Source organism: Alosa sapidissima, chromosome 7 (genome assembly GCF_018492685.1).
Source record: "Alosa sapidissima isolate fAloSap1 chromosome 7, fAloSap1.pri, whole genome shotgun sequence".
In the NCBI taxonomy this organism is placed as follows: Eukaryota; Metazoa; Chordata; class Actinopteri; order Clupeiformes; family Clupeidae; genus Alosa; species Alosa sapidissima.
Window position 1 is genome coordinate 30726576 of NC_055963.1, and position 23627 is coordinate 30750202.

Sequence of the window (23627 nt, forward strand, 5' to 3'; positions counted from 1 at the left end):
GCTGTCTAACCAAGGAGCTACAAGTCGTAATATCCTCTCTGTCCATCTACCAACAAGCTTCAAGTTAGACAATCCTTTCTTAGTCTACAAGCAGGCAAGAGTGGTATTATGTGTTTTGTGTTCGATTATGGTTATGATCTACGTTTGTTTCTGTATTTGAATGCATGATTGACTGACTGTTTGTCACTTGTCTGTCTTGATTAGTTCTAGTGTTTCTGTGTTTGTTGGAGCAATATCACATCTGTGATGAAAGGCCTTGGCCTTGGAGTGTGACTAATGGTTCTCTCCTTCACAGATGCATATTATCTGTAAATAACCTACATCTTGTGACAATAAATGGTCATTGGACAGACTGGAACAACTTCTACTCATCATCTTTTACCTGTGTAGCAGGATTGATTCTCTGCTCTTCTGTGTTTGGGTTCCCCCTGCACCTGTACCTGTTGGTTCAGTCCAATTAGCATGCCCTGAGAGGTTACAAAAGAGGTAAATTGATGTCACCTGGCAGAGGGCCTTTTTGGGAATGACTGTTTCCCCGACCTGCCTTCCTCCCAATCTCCAGGGTCGGAAGCTGATTGTTTGCCAACCATAGTTGATCCTCAGGGGTATTCCATCAACCTCGCTAATGAAAGCTGCGCTTAATAGAAATAGTCAGGCATGAACTAGCGTAGCCGCTGAAGCCGTTCCATTAAAATACCCTCTAATAAATAAAGTTTGTGAAATCACTTATTACCTTATTCATATACTATCCCTCAAACATTATCATTAGAATGAAAAAAGACCTTGATGACACATGTTCATTTTGTGGGGAAGCCCCGAGTGCATATTCTGGTTCTGCTGTTGGTCTGAGGGATTCTGGACAGACCTGTCGGCCCTGCTCTGCACCAGTTTAAAACTGAACTTTGCTTTTTCCTTTAAGCACATCTTGTTTGGCTTCCATGACTTAAAGGAACCATATGTAAGAAATGTATTTCAATTAATAATAAAATGGCCCTGATATGTCACTAGACATTAAGAAATCATGTTCATTTCAAACTTATATCACTGACAACAAGTCCGGCCAGGATATTGTCATTTAACCCGTTTAATCCAATTGTGACTGTACAAAAAAATCTTGCTCTTGTGCCTTTAAAACTGTTACTGGATGAATTATCAATACATTTCTCCCAAAAATAGAAACCTGAAAGTGTCTCAGTTAAATATGTGCAGTGCCAAATGTGTAGTGTAATTTGTCACATGGCCAGAGCTGCTTATGTTTTGGTTGCACCCTGACCAGAAAATTTCCACCCAAAAGCTCCCAAACTCAAGCTTAGAAAAGTATGTTTATGTAAACATAGGACAAAGATTTTTGGTACACATCGTCTTTAAGGTGTCTAGTATGAAGGGATGCAATTGAAATATATTTTTTCAGCGTTCTCAAAGCATGAGTGAACATGATGACGGTCACAATTGTGACCATTGGGAAACAAGTGTCCGATTTTAGGGATTTTCACACATTGCATTGTACAATCATCTAATTTCCACCAGAGCCATATAAAGGTAGAGTTGCGACAATGGGTGTTCAAAATTCGTTAAGGTCACGTGGTTCATGTAAACTTCAAATAGTTCCCGGAAGTGATTGACAATGGATTAGAATGCATTAAATAGGCCACTGTTCAATGATAGACAGAGCCACGATTTTGGTTAATTGACAGTCAATAAATGCATTGATATACAATATTTATAACACAGTGTCATTATTGTGTAACCTATGTAGTTATCCTACCATTACAACAATATTAAATTAAATTCCAGACCTTATATCTTAGCCTATATATGGTGCTATATAAGGTGACGTTTTTTTTTCGCCCTTTTACGTATGTGTCACTTAATATTAATTTCTGTACAAAATCAAGACGGGACATTCTTTAGAAAACGCAATTGCACCCACCCCATAAGTGTATCTAAATTATCGCTATATAAAATAAATGACCTCGTACAGTGACTCGAAAAGCTGTAAACAGTGTTTTTGAGACTGCGTGTAGCCTACAAAAGCGCATGGAGCTCCTGTGAAATTTTGATTGCAACGAGAAACTGTAACACAGCTAGTCTAACATTAGCCTACTTGTTTGAGCTTTCTACCCCGCGTTTCCTCTGGTAGTCACTGATCTGAGCTAATGAGCGAATTACCTAGCCAAGCCTAGCCTATCGTCGCGGCAGAATAAAAAAAAGTTTAAAAGTGTTTTAACATCTCCAGTGTAATGGTGGGCATTCTAAGTTAACCGTAGCATTAGACCTACCTATTTAGTAACCCCATGGGAATGCGAGTGATCATAATAAAATATAAAACGTGACATGTAAGTCCTTCGATAAATAACCAGGATATGAACAACATGAACAGCATTTTGTCATCGTTTGTCATTCACCGTGCTGTGAACAGCAGATGCTAGGCTAAAGAGCTTGAGATTCAGACAGGTGAGCACCTGGAAATGGTGTGCATTGTGTCAGAAAATAGCAATTTGATCAGTGATCATGCATCATCAGCGCAAGCTTGGTTTGAAACTTTCTGGGGATGGGGATTTTACACGATCCTTCATCACTGGGCTAGTGTGCCCTGCTGTGTTAATATGACCTGCTGACAGTGGTGGAATGTAACGAAGTACAAATACTTCGTTACTGTACTAAGTAAATTTTCCACGTATTTGTACTTTACTTAAGTAAAATTTATAGTGCATACTTTTGACTTTTACTTAATTCGTTACATGTTACAGCAATTATCTGTACTTTTACTCCGCTACATTTCTACAACACCATCGTTCCTTTTTACAATACATTTTATGATCAGTTTTTTTTTTTTCTCTCTGACAAACACGTTTGTTTTACCGGGGGGGTTGCTACCAAAGATTCTGGAGCGCTACGTGCATTCTTAGAAACATACGCTTCTAGTCTAGACCAGGCAAAGCGTGAGCTTGTAGCCATCTGCATTCGGTCGGCTATATTCACCAGACCCATGGCTACACTGTACATGCAACTGTGTTCTGTGCCTTTCTCTGTCTGTTATCTGCAGCGTTAGGGCCTCCTCTCCGATGAGATTGCTATCCGCGGATCAGCGAAGTTACAGGCTATGCCCATGCTTCTGTCACACGTCTGATCATTTGCGGCACAAATGAATGGTAGACTATTAATGAACCGGTGGCCGGAAAAAACGTAACATTTTCCAGATTAGGAAATATTCCTTAATTGTGTGTGATTAAATAAAGATGCATATCCTACAATTGGGGGGTAGTAACGTGAGCGCTCATTCAATGTCTATGCGTCTGCGCAAGTGAAACTGAACTTAATCATAAAGACACCTTTCTCAGCAACTTTTCTGTTCAATCAGCATAATTGGCATTACGATCCACCCGACGTTTCCCTTGTCTACCCCGTTAAACTTCAGGCTCTCGTGTTTTGCTGAATGATATTACTCAGCAGATCACCCTAGTAGATAACCAGAATTACAGTCTCTAGAATTGTAGGTCAGAATGTAAACTGGGCCACAGATGGTAAGCACAATTGCATTAACTTAAAACTATCTAGTCGAGTATAACCTAAAATTAGCTTAATTAAAATGCCACAGCCCATACTGATTTTTCCTTTTAGAATATATATATTAAGAGAATAAATCATTATGCAAATACTTTTACTTTTAATACTTAAAGTACATTTAAAAGCAGGTACTTTTTACTTTTACTTAAGTAGGGTTGTCATTGTGGTACTTTTACTTTTACTAAAGTAAATATTTCTCTGTGTATTTGTACTTACTTAAGTACTGAGTTTCAGTACTTCCTCCACCACTGCCTGCTGATGCTAACAGCTGCAGCTCCCTCAAATCTAGGTTCTCTCATGCATAGGCTAGCTTTTGCCAATGAAAATGAATGCAAAATAAAAAAAAACAGTCCTGCTCCTAACTGAAGAAACGTTTACGTTACCAACAATGTTAACAACAAACTCAGTTTCACTGCTGCAAGTAGGCCTACAAAGTTGGCTGTAAATATGCTTCGCCATATTTAACGAACCAGCTAGCTTTGTGATAACAAAATCTTACCTTTTATGTGTTTAGTCCACTGAAAGTTATCCACATATCAAACGATTAAATCCACAGTTATGGAGGAATTGTTTTGGGGAAGCAGTTGCACTTTATCCCACTTTTGCTGCACTTTTTAAAATTAAACCACTTAAATCCATAGCCTAGATGCGCATTGCATAACGTTACAACTATGTTGACATGATGGTAAAGCTAAATTCCCAAGACACGTCACGTCATAAAAGTTGTAGGCTACAAACGCAAAAACTTAATGACAGCTCGTTTGTGGTGTTGCCTAGTGCTGCCTAATTGAAATGGTATAGGCAAGGTTTATCTTATATTAGGTTATTATGTGTGGCACATTTATTGGGCTTTAGCCTCTTTTAATTTATTTGATAAGGAACTGATACAAACTGAGCAGCAGAAAAGCTGTCATAGTCGATACATAAATAGTTTATTATTATAATTAGGTTATTAATACTATTACTTTACTACTATTACTGTTGTTACTGTTATTATTATTATTATTATTATTATTATTAGGATGAGCCAATAATGTAAATCTGAGTCTGAAATGTTGGCTACAAACAGTCTGTAACTGCACTGCTGCTATTATAAATTGTTAACTTTCGGGAACTATTTGAGGCTTCCATTAGCCGCCATTGTTGAAAAAAAAATGGAACATTAGCGTCAATGGAGTTGTCGCAACTCTACCTTTATATGGCTCTGATTTCCACTAAATTCCATTCAGAGATGATATGGGGACATTGTCCCAGGTCTGTTCTTTACTTTTAAATTTGTATCACATGGCATTTCTCAACATTGCCTCTGAAATTCTCTATTATATTCTAAGTGTGCCAATTTAGAAAATCCATTATACCACACTATTATACATAGCTATTGTAATAGCTGATTTTCTATGCTGTTCTTTATTTTAATTTCACTTTCAGTCATTTCCTGCACACATCAGATCTAACTGACTGCCCAGATTTTACAATCACACCTCAAAAACAGTAAATCATTACACTTATTGACTATTATATTACATATGTCACATATAAACAAGGTGGTGGGGGGTATAATCAACTTGCCAGACAGCCTGTTGAAGGCATATTGGCTGAATTTATGCAGAGACTTGCAGTAGATATGAACAACCTTACCAGAAAATATATTTCCCACCCCTTTTCCCAACAATACGCGTCTGCCACAGGGACCAGTCAGACGAACCAGAAGCAAAGCTTCATGTGATCAAAAATAAAGATCAAGTGTCTCAAGAATCTGCTCTGACACTATTGTATGTCCAAATTACAGAATGTTTCCTATTATGCATTTAAAACCTTACTTAATGCAGTGGTAAAATTAATCCAATTTAGCAATATAGTGGATATCACACCCCTCTGACACTAGATTAGGCCAATAACTGAGGTCAGAGCAGGCTCCTATGCTCCTCAGGTTTATATGTGATGGAATCATGGACAGGTGTCCTGTGTTCCCCAGGTCAAGCATCATATGTTTCCAGGGTCCTCCAGCTTTATAAAGCACATAATAGGTACCTGAATGAACATAGGTCCCAGGATACATAGGACACTGGGAACATAGGGCCTTTGGAGCATAGGGACCAGGTAAAATAGGTTCACTTCATTTGTAGCACCACCACATAATTTATATAGGATTCACTAATAAACCTGGTCAGACAATAATTAGTAACCAGGTAATAAGTGTTTTCCACTTTGTTCTATTTCCACTCTTTATATGTACCTGTGGGCCTGTATCAGAATACTGTTTGTATGATCTGTTTCGACCTCACTCTGACCGTCACTACGGTCTAAAAAAGGAATGATCACCTTCGTTCTGCCTATCACCGAGACCATATGTCAACAAAGTCATGCCCATGACCTCCGGAAGCAGAAAGACTCGAGCTTGTAAATAGCAGAGATTGCTCCCGGTTCAGTCTCTCACCTTGATCGCCTCATCTGAGACCTGTGATACGTGAGAAACTTTGTTTAACTTTGTTTAACTTTGTTTAACTTGTTGACGCCTTTCCTGAGTTCACCCCATACCGCACGGCGGAGGGGCTAGTGTGAGCCTGCTGCTTGCGTTCGCGCACTGCTGCGGGCTGCCGTTTCAGTGTTATTTTCCTTTTGTGTGTGCCAGGTTTCCGGGTTGTTGTTTGTTAACTACTGTGTACCTTATCTGGCTGTTCGCGGCTAGTTGGGCTTGGTGTGAGCCTGCTGGGTGCGTTTGCGCACCGGCGTGGGCCACCGTTATTATTTCTGTTTACTGCTCTGGCAGCCGGAACCTGTGTGGGCCTGATCAGCGCGTATGTACTCGGCCGCTTAGGCGCTAATGTTACTGTGTGCTTCTTGTTAGCTTTGTTGTTGTGTGCTAGGCTACTTGCAAAAGGTAAGTTTAGCTGTTTGTGTCTGCTAGGTGCAGTCTTGCACGAGGTGCGGGCTGCTTTGTGTCTTTTCTCCAGTTGTCCACTGGTGTACGTCGGCGCGTGCGTTCGCGCACTGGTGGCCGCCTTCTTTGTGTATCTGTTGTGTACCCCATCGCTGCAGGCGGCGCTCACCCGACCGACCACCCCACTCTCATAGGCATGGCCGTAAGCATACGCACAAGCGTAAACGGCAACATGAGTCCCCTTCCAGGCATGATCAGGTGGAGGTCCCTGGACCTGCTAAGCGCTCGGCTCCAGCTGCCGTGACCGAGGGTAATGGCACGGAGTCGCTTCAGATTCTCTCAGCTCTCCAGGCTCTGGCTAGGAGGATGGACAGGCTGGAGGGTCTCCAGGGCACGTCATCCCCTTCTCTGCCCCCTGGCCAGGAAGGTCTCTCCCCATCCAGGCCTGAGAGCCATGGTGCGGATGTTGATCTGGGTGATGTGGATGTGCTGTCGCTCCATGCCCCTCGTTCTACGATCGATGACGTAAGCGGGGACGGCCTCCTGGATGAGCTACATTCAGACATGGTGCAGCCAACTGATGAATCCACGGTGCCAGGGGAGGTCCCCGTCGGCTCCTTGATGTCACGGGTGTTGAGTGCCTCCAAGATCCTGGGTCTTCAGGCCCCTATGCCAGACATGGCTTCCCTTGGGGGCGTCTGGGAAGGCGTCTCGCACAGCAGCCCACCACCCTGTATACCCGTGGCAGTGGATTACACGAAGGTGCTGCAGACGGCATGGGGTAAGTCGCTACAGTGCCCCCAATTAAATCCAGGTTGCCGTCAGCTGGCAAAGGCTGCCTATCCGGCCGACTCAGGGCTAGGGGATATGCCACCGGTCGAGCAGTCCATCGCCGCCTGGACTTCCCTGGGGCCTGCCAATGCATCTCCCAATCCACGCTGCCCGCGTAAGGAGTGTGCCAAGACGGACCATCTTATCAGTCACTGCTTTGACGCATCAGCACGGGCAGCCCGTATGGGCAACGCCCTGGCCATCACTCTGGCGGCTCTGCGAAAAACGATGAGCCCGGAGGACCATGATGCAAGGGCCCTGGTGGATGCCGCACTGTCAGCCCACTCCCAGCTGACGCGTGATGTGGGGAGTGCTATGGCCTCTGCGGTGCTGTGCCGTAGACAGGTGTGGCTTGCCCAAATCTCTCTCCCTGATGCCATCAGGACAGACCTGTTAGGTCTCCCCGTGGTGCCTGGGCATGTGTTCCATCCAGACTCCCAGGGGGTGCTGGACAGAGCAGGGCTGGCGCTTCTAGAGAAACTGGTCAGCGTGTGTGCCACAGGCGAGCTCCGGTTCCCCACAGGGCAGCATCAGGTAAGTATGGGCGGTGGCAGCCCGCCCGAACACCACAGGTAAGTATCAACTATGCTGCCCCACGGGACCGGCGCTTTCGTGCACCAGACCAGAGCTCAGCCCCAACTCCCTGGCCCAGAGGACAGCAAAGACCTCGACGGGGCGCAGGCAGAGGTGCAGGCCGCGGTGGCGGTCCTGCCTAGGGATCCGGGGCTGCCCGTCGATTGCCCTTCCCAGCTGTCCAGGACCTCCTGGGAAGGGATTGTGCCAGACTCTTGGGTTGTGGCTACGGTGACTCACGGTTACCGCCTACAGTTTCGAAGGCGGCCCCCTACGTTTTCAGGGGTCAAGATGACGACTGTGAAAGACCCCCTTTTAAATTCCGTGCTTGTCAAGGAGGTCCAGGAGTTGCTTCTGAAAGGGGCCATCTCAGAAGTACCGCTGCACGCACGGCACACTGGGTTTTATTCCAAATATTTTATTGTGCCCAAAAAAGACGGAGGTTACCGGCCAGTCCTCGACCTCAGGCCCTTGAACCAGTACCTCAAGGTGCTGCCATTCAAAATGGTCCACGTTGGAATAGTGATTTGTTCCATCCAGGAAGGGGAGTGGTTTACGTCTCTGGATCTAAAAGACGCGTACTTCCACGTCCCTATCTGCCCAGCACACAGGTCCTTCCTCCGCTTCGCCTTCCAAGGCAGGGTGTTCCAGTTTCAGGTCCTCCCATTTGGCCTTTCACTGGCCCCCAGAATATTTACTTGCGTGGTGGCAGCCGCGCTAGCCCCCCTGCAGGTCCAGGGCCTAAAGATCCTACCGTACCTGGACGACTGGCTAATTTGTGCCCCATCTCAGGTGCAGGTGGTGCACGACACCAACACGGTTCTGACCCATATCCAGGCCCTGGGTTTCACGGTCAACTGGAAAAAGAGCAACTTGCAGCCCCGCCAGCAGGCGGATTTCCTTGGTGTCCTCCTCGACTCGGTCAGCATGACGGCGTCTCTCACTCCACGGAGGGCAGACAGCTTGACCGAGGCTCTGACAGGCTTTCGGCTGGGCAGACTGGTCACCGCCCACAAAGTCCAGAGGCTGTTGGGCTTAATGGCCGCGGCAGCTGCGGTACTGCCATTGGGCCTGCTGAAGGTACGCCCACTGCAGTGTTGGTTCAATGCCTTTCAGCTCCACCCGAGAGACGACAGGCATGTGAAGTTGCGGGTGTCTCCTGCTTGCATCCGAGCCCTGCGTCCTTGGACGGACAGGAGGTTCTTACTCCAGGGTGTTCCGCTGGGGGGCCTTCCTCACAAGAGGCAAGTCATCTCGACAGACGCTTCTCTGACAGGCTGGGGAGCTGTCTGGGAAGGGCTGTCAGCGAGGGGCGTGTGGCCTCCCTCCTGGACGTCAGAGCACATCAACGTCCTCGAGCTGAAGGCCATCCATCTCGCCCTGCAGAGGTTCCTGCCAGGGATGCGAAGCCAACATGTTCTGGTGAGGTCAGACAGCACCTCGGCGGTGTATCATGTCAATCACCAAGGCGGCACGAGGTCCTGGCGGTGCCTCCAGGTGGCGGAGGAGTTGCTGTCATGGGCATGGCCGTGTCTGGCTTCAGTGAGGGCAGTACACGTTCCAAGTGTGGAGAACAGGGCGGCCGACATTCTCTCCAGGACCGGGCCACTCCCAGGGGAATGGAGATTGAACCCAGAGGTGGTCAGCCAGGTCTGGGCTCAGTATGGGACTGCACAAGTGGACCTGTTTGCGTCGGCAGAAACGACTCACTGCCCAGAGTGGTACTCTTTCGTGGGACAGGGAGGCAGTTTGGGCCTGGATGCTCTGTCACAAGACTGGCCGACAGGCTTGTTGTACGCTTTTCCTCCATCCCCTCTTGTACCTCAGGTCCTGCGGAGGATCAGGGAGGGCCAACACACAGTTCTGCTGGTTGCTCCACGGTGGCCGGCGAGGCCTTGGTTTCCAGACCTTCTCCGGCTCCTACGGGGTCAGCCATGGCAGTTACCCTGCCGGGCGGATCTTCTGTCACAAGCAGACGGGCAGATCTGGCATCCGAACCCAGGTGCCCTGCGCCTGTGGGTTTGGCCCCTGCAGAGTCAGTCATTGAACAGCTAGCTGAGTCTGTGCAGGAGACTCTGAACAACGCCAGGGCTCCTTCTACTAGAGCTTGCTATGCACTCAGGTGGAGGATCTTTTCGGAATGGTGTGCCAGCTTGGGTCTTGAGCCAGCTGTTTGCCCTGTGCCACAAGTTCTGCGCTTCTTGCAGTCCTATTTGGATCAAGGCAAGGCGGTCAGTACTGTGAAGGTTTATGCCTCGGCCATTTCAGCCTTTCACCGGGGTGCGGATAACAGGCCCTTGGGTAGGCATCCACTGATTGGTCAGTTTTTAAAAGGGGCCCGCCGGTTGCGTCCAGTTCGCACTTTGCGGGCACCAAACTGGGATTTGCCCACCGTTTTAATGTCTCTTACTGAAGGCCCGTATGAGCCCATTTTAGATGCAGATCTGCGATCTTTGTCTCTGAAAACTAGCTTTCTCCTGGCTCTTTGTTCGGCCAGGCGCGTCGGGGAGCTGTGCGCCCTCACCGTCAGCGAAGACTGCCTGAGGTGGCAGGCAGGGGGCACTGGCGTGTCACTTTGGCCTAATCCAGCCTTCCTGCCTAAGGTTCTAAGTCAGCAGTCTATCAACCAGGTTCTGGAGCTGACCCAATTCCAGCCGTCTGCTGCCTCACAGGCAGAGCGCGACAAGTTGCTCACTCTGTGCCCAGTCAGGGCTTTGAGAGCTTATCTGGCCCGTACGCAGTCGTTGAGGAGGGAACACACTCAACTTTTTGTCTGTTATGGGGCGGCGAAGCAGGGACTACCGCTTTCCAAACAGCGGCTGTCGCATTGGCTGGTTGAGGTTATTTCCCATGCCTACCAGGCTCTGGGAATACCGGTCCCTTCGGGTACAAGGGCTCACTCCACCAGGAGTATGGCTACGTCTTGGGCTGCCCTTAAGGGGGTACCAGCAAGCGATATCTGTGCAGCGGCTTCATGGGCGACGCCTTGCACTTTTACCAGGTTTTATAGGGTGGACGTCACTCGCCCAGCTCCGGTTGGCGACGCTGCCCTCATGTCCGTGACCGAGCGAGGTTTTAATGGTTAGCTTAGAGCTCCTCGCGACTTTTTTGGTATGGGTCATCCCTTTTTTAGACCGTAGTGACGGTCAGAGTGAGGTCGAAACAGATCGTAAGTTACGCATGTAACTATGGATCTGTGAGACCGAGGGATGACCGTCACTATCCTTGTCGCTCGGACCATCCTGAGGTGCTCAAGGTAGGAGACTGAACCGGGAGCAATCTCCGCTATTTACAAGCTCGAGTCGTTCTGCTTCCGGAGGTCATGGGCATGACTTTGTTGACATATGGTCTCGGTGATAGGCAGAACGAAGGTGATCATTCCTTTTTTAGACCGTAGTGACGGTCATCCCTCGGTCTCACAGATCCATAGTTATTTGCGTAACTTACGTTTTCTTTGGTTTACATGGGGGGGAAAACCTATCAGCTGTCTGCCACACCCGTCAACTGATTGTCTAATGCAGCTGACGCACCTATCAGTTGGCTGTCAAACCCGTCAGCTGATTGTCTAACGCGTCAGCTGACGCACCTTAGCCTAGAAATCTAGACGCGCCCCTAGCGGAAGCAAATTACATTTGCTGCCAGGGCTAGTCTAGCCCTTCTGTTGTGTTCGGGTCAAAATTGACCCGTTTTCAAGTTTAAATGTGTAAAAAATACCATTTGCTTTTTAGTTTTGGAATGAGGCTTCATCTAATCCTCAGACACACCTAATTAAATGCAGCAAAATCAATTTTCACCATTTCACCATTCTAAGGGTCTCAAAAAAAACAAAGTTACATCTGTGGTGTTTGGGTCAGAAATGACCCGGCAGAGAATACTGGCTGTTGTATGCGTTCCCTAAAAGCTCTGAGGATCAATTGTGGCCCAATGTGCCCAGTTATTGCCCACATCACGCACACATAGACACACACAGACACACACACACACACACAACCCCCCCCAACACACACACACACACATGTGCATGCAGACGTGTGAGCGCGCACACACACACACACATACTTCTTTCACATGCACAGGCACAGACATAGACACATAGAAAACCTAGACACACACACCCACCACCCCCCACGTGAACTCAAACTTTCAGACTTTCTCACGGCATTTTGATACATTGTTTATAAACACTGGCACATATAAAGAGGGTTTGGGTGGGATATTATTAGTTGAATTCTGTAGGAGCAGTCAACATGAGCAAAAGGTACACTGTTCATGAGGCGCTAGATCATATCTTTGGTAATGATGGTGAGGATAGAGAGGAAAGTGAAGCTGAGGAGGATGTGTCTGAGGATGAGCATCTGATGAGGAGGACCCAGATGTCACAGATGCTCAAGGAGAGGTTTTCAAGTCAAAAAAAGGTGACATTTCGTGGTTATCAAGCCCTCCTCAAACCCAATCCAGGGCACCGGCGGAGAACATCCTCAGAATGACTCCAGGGCCTACTAGATACGCTGTGTCACACGCCCAAGACATCAAGTCAGCGTTTGAATTATTCTTTCCACGACCTATTCAGAATATCCTACTTGAGATGACCAACATGGAGGGGAGAAGAGTGTTTGGTGATAGCTCGACGGAGATGGACAAAACACAGCTAGATGCATACATGGGACTGTTGCTTCTTGCGGGGGTGTACAGATCCTCTAATGAAGCTACAGCCAGCTAATGGGATAGTGAGTCAGGACGCCCTATTTTTCGTGCCACAATGTCTCTTCAAGCCTTTCATGTGTTATCAAGAGTGCTACGTTTTGACAACAGGGAGACCAGAGTTGCTCGTCGTGAGAATGGGTTATGGTTCATTCAGAGCGACTCACCTGCGCTAACATCGTTATTTTCAATGTTCAGTTTATGGTTAATGCACACACACACACACACACACACACACACACACGCACAAACACACACACACACGCACAAACACACTCACACACACACACACACACACACACAAACACACTCACACACACACACACGCACAAACACACTCACACACTGACACACACACACACACACACACACACAAACACACTCACACACACACACACACACATGTACGCGAATACACACACACACACACTGTTGATCATTGTTCATTTTTATGGTTAAATTGCTTGGTTAATTGGTATGGTTAAATAAAAGTTGGTTTTATGGAAAGAAATTTGAACACTTGTCATTATCCTACTATTTATCTATGCGGGTCAATTTTGACCCGAACACCAAAGATGTCACTATTGTTAATAATTTGAAATAATAAAAAAATACTTTTTTTTTTTTTTTGGTAGGTGTACTCTAATATAGGTCTAAAACACATTTACAGTTTATAATTACTTAGTCTATAAGAATGAGAAATATTTTTAGTGAATTTAAATAGTTTTTGCAATCAAAAACAAGTGGTATATTTTAAAACACCGTGTCTGTGGAGGCAACAAAAAAATATCCCACACTGGTTCCATTTATATGATTGTATACTAAGCCAGCAATGAGTTGAAAAACAATATTGGAAGAAAACTTGTGATTTAAAGGATTTTCAAGCATTTTTAATTCACGGGTCAAAATTGACCCGCGAACACCACAGGTGTAAACAGCTTTCGAACACAACACAAGGGCTAGCAACTCTCCGTTGGCTTGTGAGCTCCAGAAATCGAAACCACATCAGGCCAATGAAATCGTGTATAGAGTCGTTAGGTGGGCTTAACATAATGATTGATGGCAGAGTTGCAACAGTTTGGCTTGAATTCCCTGCTACTTGAAAACAAATAAGATGGATGTTGCTGCTAGCGAACAGTGTGACACGAGTTAAGCTTTTATTAAGTTGGCAAACGTTTGAACTAGCCAACTAGCTCTGCTGGTGGGAAACGCATGGGACTCATAGCGCTGCCGCTGTTCTATTGCATGCAGAGGGAATTTGAAAGACAACTGATTATCCCGCCCCTCGGACTGAGCACTGCGAACGGTGAGTTTCCAGACCCTACATTTTAATGTGGTTACGGTGTTCATTTTAGGACATCCTCAGACTCAGGTGTCAGACTCAGAAAAACATCGGTCATCTTCAGACAAAACAGCCTCAGCGTCAGAAAAACCTCTGTCATCTTCAGACAAAACTGCATCAGCGTCAGAAAAACTTCTGTCATCTTCAGACAAAACTGCCTCAGCGTCAGAAAAACCAGACTCAGGTGTCAGACTCAGAAAAACATCTGTCATTTTCAGACAAAACTGCATCAGCTTCAGAAAAACTTCTGTCATCTTCAGACAAAACTGCATCAGCGTCAGAAAAACTTCTGTCATCTTCAGACAAAACTGCCTCAGCGTAAGAAAAACCTCTGTCAGAGTCAGACGAAAAAGTCTCAAATGAAAAGTTGTGGGGACAGAAGAAGACGACGGATACAGAACGGTGAGTATAGGCCTACGTTATTCTGTCACTGGCAGGGTAGGAATTTCACGGCGGCCACGACGGCCGTGGTAGCCCCTTGCGTTGGCCGTGAAGCCCCTTTGAAAATCATAGGTTTACAGGCCACGGTGGCCTTGGTGCCCCCTTCTTTCAATATTCTGCTTTGTGTCCTACTAATAGCGATTTTTATTTAGCCTGCGGCCTGTCAAAATAATCTTAGCATTCACAGCGCAAATTAATTTAGTCTTTTACGCAGTGGAGAAAGTGACATCGCAAGAAAGTGCGTCCAAATTCACCCATTCTTCTCAGTTGAACTACTCGCGAAGTAGCCTATTCATCACACAGACATCACAAGTGATGTCACATGAAAGAGCTTTTTCTCAGCTTTTAAACGCTGTTAGCCGATAATTGCTGTGTTGAACGGTTCGCGAGAAAAGTAAATAATATCATTCAATTTAATCATACATTCTACTGAAGGTTTTGCGTCCATGATCTCCCTACCCATTCATCTCGGTGGAATACTTTACCAACCCTTCTTTTAACACATGACAAACCACATATCAGAATAAACAGCAGACCTTACCGAACATAAAGGTGTAAAGCAGTCCCCTGTACAGTTAGCCGTTCCAGAGTAATCCAGTTCTGAATTTGCAGTAAATTTCGACATGCATTGATGTCTCCAAATTTGGGCTTTAAGTTTTACAATGTGTTTAAATTGTTCCACATGATTTCATAACGGGCCAAATACAAAATAAATGTTACAAATATCGCCTAGATATTGGTAAATCAGAGGACAGCTGACTAAGAGTTTGTGAAAGTAGCCTGATCACAAAATGCTAAGCATGCATCTAGGCTATTTGAGTTTCTTAAAGATGAGCTGTGCTTAAATTTAAATTGTTCAATACATGATTTCATAGCAGGCCAAATATAAAATAAATGTTATATTATAGCCTAGATATCTGTTTTTATTAGATGATCAGATGATTTACAGTTATATGTAATATGTCATGTTTCATGTTTTTGTAATGTTTCATACAATGATGCAGGTCTACTGCAGTGAATAGGCTAAATACAACTTTGATCATTTGTATAGCCTACTACTGTATAGTTAACTTTGGCCTTGGTGCCCATGTGGCCTTTGTGCCCCCCACCAAATATGCCCAACTGAAGGCCAAGTGGCCTTGCCCCCAGAATGGTGAAATTCCAAGCCTGGTCACTGGCATGTTATATTTGGTGCTTGGTTAGATGTAGAAATTATAAGTAAAGGTAGAAAGTTATCCAATGGTATACACATTGTAGGAAATCCATGGATGTAACTTAGCTAACCTCACTTCACTAGTAACATTAGCAGCTGCTGTAAGGCACATACCGGAGTAAGCTACGTACTACATACAGCAAAATAATTTGTTTTTCGTAGGATTACGGTACATTCAATGAGCTAGGGAAAAGTTGGTTAAACATTTTTCCACCACGAAAGTCCAGAACGACACCTGGACCATTATTTCTTACTTTTGCTAACCGTTTCCCAGTTGTACACTACCTACCAGTAAGAAACCTGCATCATTATCATCACATCATTATTCCCAAACCCCCATAAAGACAAATGTGCTATGTCATGATGTAATACCATATAATACCATTATGATAATACATGAAATAGCAGGTACCAACAACAAGGCACATTTCTCTAAATAAGTTAAGATAACATCTCATATCAAATTAATTCAAGCTGCAGTTATTGTCCCCTGGGGATTACATTTCAAGTACCTGTCTATCTTTATGTCTGTCTATTATTGTTGTGCAATGACAATGACAACTGCTAACGTTTTATAATTGTATTATATGGTATTACATCATGGCATAGCACATTTGTCTTTATTTAATACTTAATACTTTTCTGAGACCTGATTTTCTGAGACCTGACTCCACTTTTTCTGACAGCGTTTTTTCTGAGACCTGACTCCTTAGAGATGTTTTTCTGAGGCAGATTGGTTTGAAGCAGTTTTATCTGAGGATAACAGAGGTTTTTCTTACGCTGAGGCAGTTTTGTCTGAAGATGACAGAAGTTTTTCTGAAGCTGAGGCAGTTTTGTCTGAAAATGACAGATGTTTTTCTGAGTCTGACACCTGAGTCTGGTTTTTCTGACGCTGAGGCAGTTTTGTCTGAAGATGACAGAGGTTTTTCTGACGCTGAGGCAGTTTTGTCTGAAGATGACCGATGTTTTTCTGAGTCTGACACCTGAGTCTGAGGATGTCCTAAAATGAACACCTTATGTGGGTCTGGCTCGTCAGGCTAGACCCACCTATCAGTGGATGCGGGGACTTTTGAATGGCTTTTAAATGCGGTATGAGAAGAGGAGAGGGTGGCGGAGAAATACTCGGGGAGTCTAAGCGAGACCTGAGCGATCGGCCGACGGGAACTTAAATCTAATTGTGGAAATAGCTAAAAGCCACACCGTTTTAACGAACGAAAAAGGACTTAATGCGATCGTTGCCTCGTTGGAAACCGGTAAGGCTGATCTATTTTTCGGTTGCTAAGGTTGTGTCGCGGACACAGCTGTTTTTCTTTCCTTGTGGATTCTTCGTTGTGGATTACTTCCTTTTTGGTTTGTGGATTATAAAGACTGGGTCGTCGTGATTTTTTCGTGGATTCATTGGATTATTATTTTTCGGGAGAAGTGACTTTGGCTGAACCTATGAGCATACGTGCACTCGTTTGTGCATACAAACAGTTGTCGGGTGCGTTGTTACTGCGCATAAAGGAAAAGTGCCTCATCACTTTGAGGATTAAGACTGAGTTGTACTTAATGAGGGTGAACTAAGGGGTTTGAAAAACTGCTTATACACGGGTGTGCAAATATATTCTTGAAACTTAAATGCATTGTCAGAACGTGTCTTTTCTAATAACGTATTGTAGTGAACTGAGCCTAGCTGGTTCATGACTGAACTCCCATAATGCTGTGCAGTGTATGTGTGTGTGTGTGTGTGTGTGTGTGTGTGTGTGTGATGTTGATGTTGGTTTTAGTATGAGTAATTGCGTTTACCTTGTCATGTATGTGTTAGCTGGTATAGTCTTTCTTTATGTTGTACCTCATGTGTTTACCCCGTGTATTGTATGTGACTACCCTGTTTGTGTATCGTGCTTGTTTAATTGTTGCCTGTGTGATGACGTTCGTGTGTTTTGGTGCGTAACTAATAAAGACCATTTTGAGACAACCTTGCAGTTTGTTACATTGGTGTCAGAAGTGGGATGATGACTCCTACTGGACGGGAGGACAAAGCTGCAACTGATGCCCTGGTGATGATGAGTTTCCTGCCAAGACGGCTTTTCGACAGCGTGCTCGCCAATGGCCACCTGCTGGGCCCAGCAAACGGAGCCAGCCTGCAGAGTGGCCGTGACGAAGAGTCCCGCCCCCGGCCACAGGAGGGAACGAACTGGGCTGATGGCAGCATCCCGCCACTTGAACCCGCTCCACACGGGAGCGATGGAAACCGGCCGGTCCCCGGTGCAACGGCGGCGGTAGGAGGGCGCCCCAGCGTAAAGTTGCCCCACTACAATGGCAAAAGGCCGCTGGCGACATACCTGGTACAGGTCCGGCTGGCAGCCGAGCTGAATGGCTGGTCGGCGGAGAGAACGGGCGTACAGGTGGCGTTGGCTCTGGAGGGGGAAGCGCTACAAGTATTAGAAGACCTGCCACCGGCGGAGCAAGTAAGCTGGACCGCAATCGAAGCAGCTCTGCAATGACGATTCGGCCAGAGAATCTTCATCAGCGATGCCAGAGAACAACTCGCTTCCAGACGGCGACACAAGGACGAGAGACTGGGCAAGTTCGCGGCTGACCTGCAGCTGTATGCCCGGCAGGGCTACCCAACGTACAGCCAGGATCTACATGAAGAGATGGCACTGGAAGCATTCGTGCGAGGCATCCACCCAGAGCGGCTAAAAGAACACCTTCGCCTGAGTGCCCCCAGCTCGCTGTCCGTGGCGCTCGAGGAAGCCGAACAGGTGGAAAACATCTTCCGCACAACAGAGTCGAGGCATTGCGTACGCCAGACATGGAGGAAGACGGGGAGGAACTGGAGGTGACGCGGCAGACCACGGCACAGCCACCACAACGCTGCCCACGCGAGTGGAAGAGGCCGGCCAGCGGAGACGGATGCCACCGGTGTGGCGAGCCAGGACACATCGCGTGGTATTGCCCAGCCTCGGCACCCCTCACGCTCGCGCCCCAGTTACTAGAAGAAGGTGGCACGGCGGGAGGGGCTATGGACTGCATACGGCTGGGCCGGCTCGGCCAAACCAGAGGACTGTATGTGGACTGCACGCTTGATGGGACTCGGTGTCACGCCTTGATCGATACTGGCTCCACCATCTCGCTTGTGCGCCCCGGTCTCTTACCCGGCACACTGGTAGCCAGACCCAGAGGCTGGGAAAAGACAAAAACGTGCATCACAACAGTTACCGGAGAGCGAGCGGAACTGTATGGACAAAAAGTGGTGTGCGTGTGCATCAACGGTGAGACAGCGAGCCGCCGGCTTTGGTTGGCTAGCATTCAGGATGATTGCATTCTCGGCCTGGACGTGCTAGAGAAATGGGGGGCTGTGGTGGACATTTCCCGGTTCACACTACACTTGGGGACGAGCAGCGTAGTGTTGCACACGGCGGGGAAAACAGAGCATGAAGTGCGGAGAGCTGGCGCGACGAAGAACTCTCCAACTCGCTCCACACAAGTCCGCAGGAAGCGAACTCGCAAAGAGTACTCGTCATACCAGACTCTGCCCCTCCCCACACAAGCCCGCGAAAACAACAGGTCTCATCCAGGTCCGCTCGCTGAGGGCGCCACTGCTCAGCTCACGCTCACCAGGGAGGAGCCAAGAGAGCGGGTTGAGCAAACACCACTCTCCGCTCAGAGAGCGCGGCCCTCTTTAGAGACAAGGCAAGCCGTAAATGAACTCTGCACTCGTAGCTGTGAGGGGCTGAGTGAAGCACAGGGTAGCCAGGTGCGGAGACTACTAGCAGCGTACACCGACATCTTCGCTGCAAGAGATGAGGACTGCACCCGAATGAGCCTGGTCCAACACGATATCAACACCGGAAATGCTCGGCCCATCCGACTTCAGCATCATCGCTTACCGTTCGCCAAACGACAAGCAGCTGAAGAAAAGATCAAGGAAATGGCCGCGGCAGGAGTGATAGAGCCAAGCAGTAGTCCCTGGGCTGCGCCGGCTGTACTCGTCCGGAAGAAGGACGGCTCCTGGCGGTTCTGTGTTGACTACAGGCGCCTCAACCAGGTAACCCGGAAAGACTCCTACCCGCTCCCCCGCATTGACGATGCGCTGGACAGCATTGCCGGCTCCTGCTGGTTTAGCTCGCTGGACTTACGCAGTGGCTACTGGCAGATTGAGCTAGCCCCGGAAGCTCAGCCGAAGACAGTGTTTACCATCGGGCAAGGGCTGTGGCAGTTCCGGGTACTTCCGTTCGGCCTATGCAACGGGCCAGTGAACTTTGAGCGTCTGATGGAGCGTGTCCTGGCGGGCATTCCACGAACATGCTGCGTGGTTTACCTGGACGACATCCTGTGTCATGCAACAGACTTCACCGGTGCCATAGGACGTCTGGAAAAGGTGTTCGATGCCATACGGGGTGCTGGGCTCAAACTGCTCCCGAAAAAGTGCCACCTGTTCCGGAGGCAAACCGGATTCCTGGGCCATGTCGTGGGGGCCGCCGGAGTGGCCACCGACCCAGCTAAGGTGGAGACGGTGAGACGTTGGCTTGTTCCGCGCGATGGTGCTGAGCTGCGGAGCTTCCTGGGCCTGGCGTCATATTATCGGCGTTTCATCCGGGACTTTGCTACAGTCGCCAGCCCGCTGCATCGTTTGACGCACAAAGGCCAGCTCTTCGAGTGGACGCGAGAGTGCGACGCGGCATTCCGGCGGCTGCGGAGGGTGCTATGTGAGGCCCCAGTGCTCGCTTTCCCTGACCCTCAACTGCCGTTCATCCTGGACACCGACGCCAGCGACGTGGGCGTCGGCGCCGTCCTCTCTCAAGCAGGCGAGCAGGGCGAGCAGGTGGTCGCATACTTCAGCCGCTCACTGGACCGAGCAGAGAAGAACTACTGCATGACCCGCAGAGAACTGTTGGCTGTGGTGGTGGCAGTGCGCCATTTTCGCCCTGTCCAGGCGTCCGTGTGCCAGCACTGCCACCGGAGGGAGGAGAGGAGCCTGGCCGCGGCTCAACCGGAGCCCGCTCGTCGGCTACAGGCTGCATCACCGCTGGCAGAGAGAGAGAGAGAGTCGCTGTTGTCAACGCTCGCCAACAGCACGCCAGTGAGGGGGCCAACGCTCGCCAGCAGCAGCACGCCAGTGAGAGACTCAACGCTCGCCAGCGCCGCGCCATCAAGAGAGCCACCGCTCGCCAGCTTCACGCCAGCGAGAGAGTCAACGCTCGCCAGCAGCACCCCGAGGTCGTCTCGCCGCCTTCCGCTACCAGCTACAGTGATCGAGAGACCGGAGACAGCGCACCGCAGCCCAACGCCACAACACAGCACTGCAGAGTGGCAGCTGGGGCCATGGACGCGTAGTCGCCGGTGGACGTGATGTCAAGGGAGGAGATCCGGAAGGCGCAATCGGAGGATGCCACGCTCGGCCGAGTGTGGTCATGGATCGAAGCCGGTCAGCGACCGCCATGGACTGACGTATCAGCACTCGATCCAGAGACCAAAGCGATTTATTCACAGTGGCCGGGAATAGTAGCACGTCAAGGACTGTTGTATAGACACTGGCGAGCCCCCGATAGACAATCTGACATTTTCCAGTTGCTGGTTCCTGCTGGATTACGAGCCTGTGTACTGGAACAGGTACATGGGGCAGTGGGGGCGGCTCATTTCGGTATTGCAAAAACTCTTCGTCGGCTGAGAAGCCACTTCTATTGGCCGGGATGCAGGCTGGACGTTGAATTGCATGTTCACTGCTGTGACGCCTGCACAGCGAAGAAGGGCCCCACGCGACGCTCGCACGCTCCGCTGCAGCAATACGCAGTCGGGGCTCCCATGGAGCGGGTAGCCGTCGATATCATGGGCCCACTGCCAGTCACAGAGCGGGGAAATCGCTATGTGCTCGTAGCCATGGACTATTTCACTAAGTGGCCGGAGGCGTATGCAGTGCCAGATCAGAGCGCCCAGACGACAGCGGACAGACTGGTCACTGAGATGTTCTGCCGGTTCGGGGCACCGGAAGAGCTCCACAGCGACCAAGGGCGGAATTTCGAGGCGGAGGTGTTTGCTGAGGTTTGCCAGCGCATGGGCATCCGGAAAACGAGAACGACACCTCTGCATCCACAAAGCGACGGGCTAGTGGAACGGTTTAATCGGACGCTAGCAGTGCAGCTGGCCATATTGGCTGACCGCCGAGAAAAGGATTGGGACTTACACTTGCCCCTGGTGCTCTGGGCATATCGCACAGCGGTGCAACAGTCAACGAAATGCACACCGGCAGCTCTGATGTTTGGGCGAGAGCTACGCACGCCGGTGGACTTGGTGTTCGGTTCGCCTCCGGAAGCGGAGATTGGAGGTAAGCCAGGGCTGGAATACTACAAGCAGCTACGCGAGAGACTGAAAGGAGTACACGAGTTGGCCAGGCAGGCTATGAGTGAAGCTGGAATATGTCAAAAGCGAGCTTACGATACGCGCTGTCGCGGCCAAGAGTTCCAAACCGGCGATAAAGTTTGGGTGTACTGCCCGGAGAGAAAGAAAGGCATTTCCCCGAAACTCACTAGCCAGTGGGTCGGGCCGTGCGATGTCTTAGAGAAGCTGTCTGACGTGGTCTATCGTGTGAGACTGATTAAGCGTCGGAGAGTTGTGGCTCTCCACCATGATCGACTGGCCCCGTATCGACCCCTGGCCTCAGCTGAGGGTCGTGGAGACTTGGACACTGCTTCTGTGGACCTTGGCGACAATGGAGCTGTGGCTCTAACACCGGTCACTGTGCAGCCGTCCCCAAGTCACCGCCGCAACAGCGGGGCGCCCACAACGCCAGCGTCGCGTCTCAGCCAGGCTCATGGACTGACGTAGGGTAAGACTTGAGTCAAAGGGACATAGACTAAGTCTCGGGGGGCTGTGTAGTGAACTGAGCCTAGCTGGTTCATGACTGAACTCCCATAATGCTGTGCAGTGTATGTGTGTGTGTGTGTGTGTAATGTTGATGTTGGTTTTAGTATGAGTAATTGCGTTTACCTTGTCATGTATGTGTTAGCTGGTATAGTCTTTCTTTATGTTGTACCTCATGTGTTTACCCCGTGTATTGTATGTGACTACCCTGTTTGTGTATCGTGCTTGTTTAATTGACCTCCCTTGTGTTGCCTGTGTGATGACGTTCGTGTGTTTTGGTGCGTAACCAATAAATACCATTTCGAGACAACCTTGCAGTTTGTTACAGTATTTAAACATAATCCAGTAGGAGGATCAGGATAATACCCGTGTTTAGTAGTGACAGTTACTTTTGAAAAAGCTGATTGTTACATATGGTAGTGACCTTAACAATACCACTGAGCAAAGGAGACCAATTGCTGGTCCAATGGAAAGGCAATTAATGGCATTTGAAGTATGGCAGTAGACTTGCAGGACAATCTGTTGTGTAATTAATTAATTAAATAATGAATTATAAAATTAAATAATACATTAATAAACAAACAGACAAACATCACTTTTTGTAACATTTGTGGTTGCTGTTGTATTGTGTTGTTTACACTATAGTCATATTACTGTGATATAATGCCTTTATGTAAAAATCGGCACACTTATAATATAATAGAGAATTGCAGAGGCAATGTTGAGTATTGTATTGTGATACAAAATTACCAATAAAGAACAGACCTGGGACAATGTCCCCTTATCTCTGACTGGAATTTATTGAAAATTAGATGATTGCACAATGAAATGTGTGAAAATCCGATTTTAGGGATTATGTTCCCAACGGTCACAATTGTGCCCAAGCATAAAACACACCTTTTCACCCACTTTTTCAGGAAAATTTGAAAAAATAGTATATTGATTACTTCAAAGGGTTACTCAAGACACATGATTGTGATATATTCAAGTCTGGGAAAAATTTGGGATCAAACGGGTTGAAAAAAAAAGAGTGAAGTAAAAAGTGAAGTTGCAGCCCTCAACTGATGTTGTTGTGTTTTGTCATGTCATGTTGTGTGGCCTGATGCGCCATCCTCCACCTATCTACTAATCACAAAGTCAGTATAGTGTTTCGGCAACTGGGTTTTTTTCTTTACCTTTCTTTGGTGTATGTATGTGTATATGTTTTGTCATTTCACTAATGTCATGTC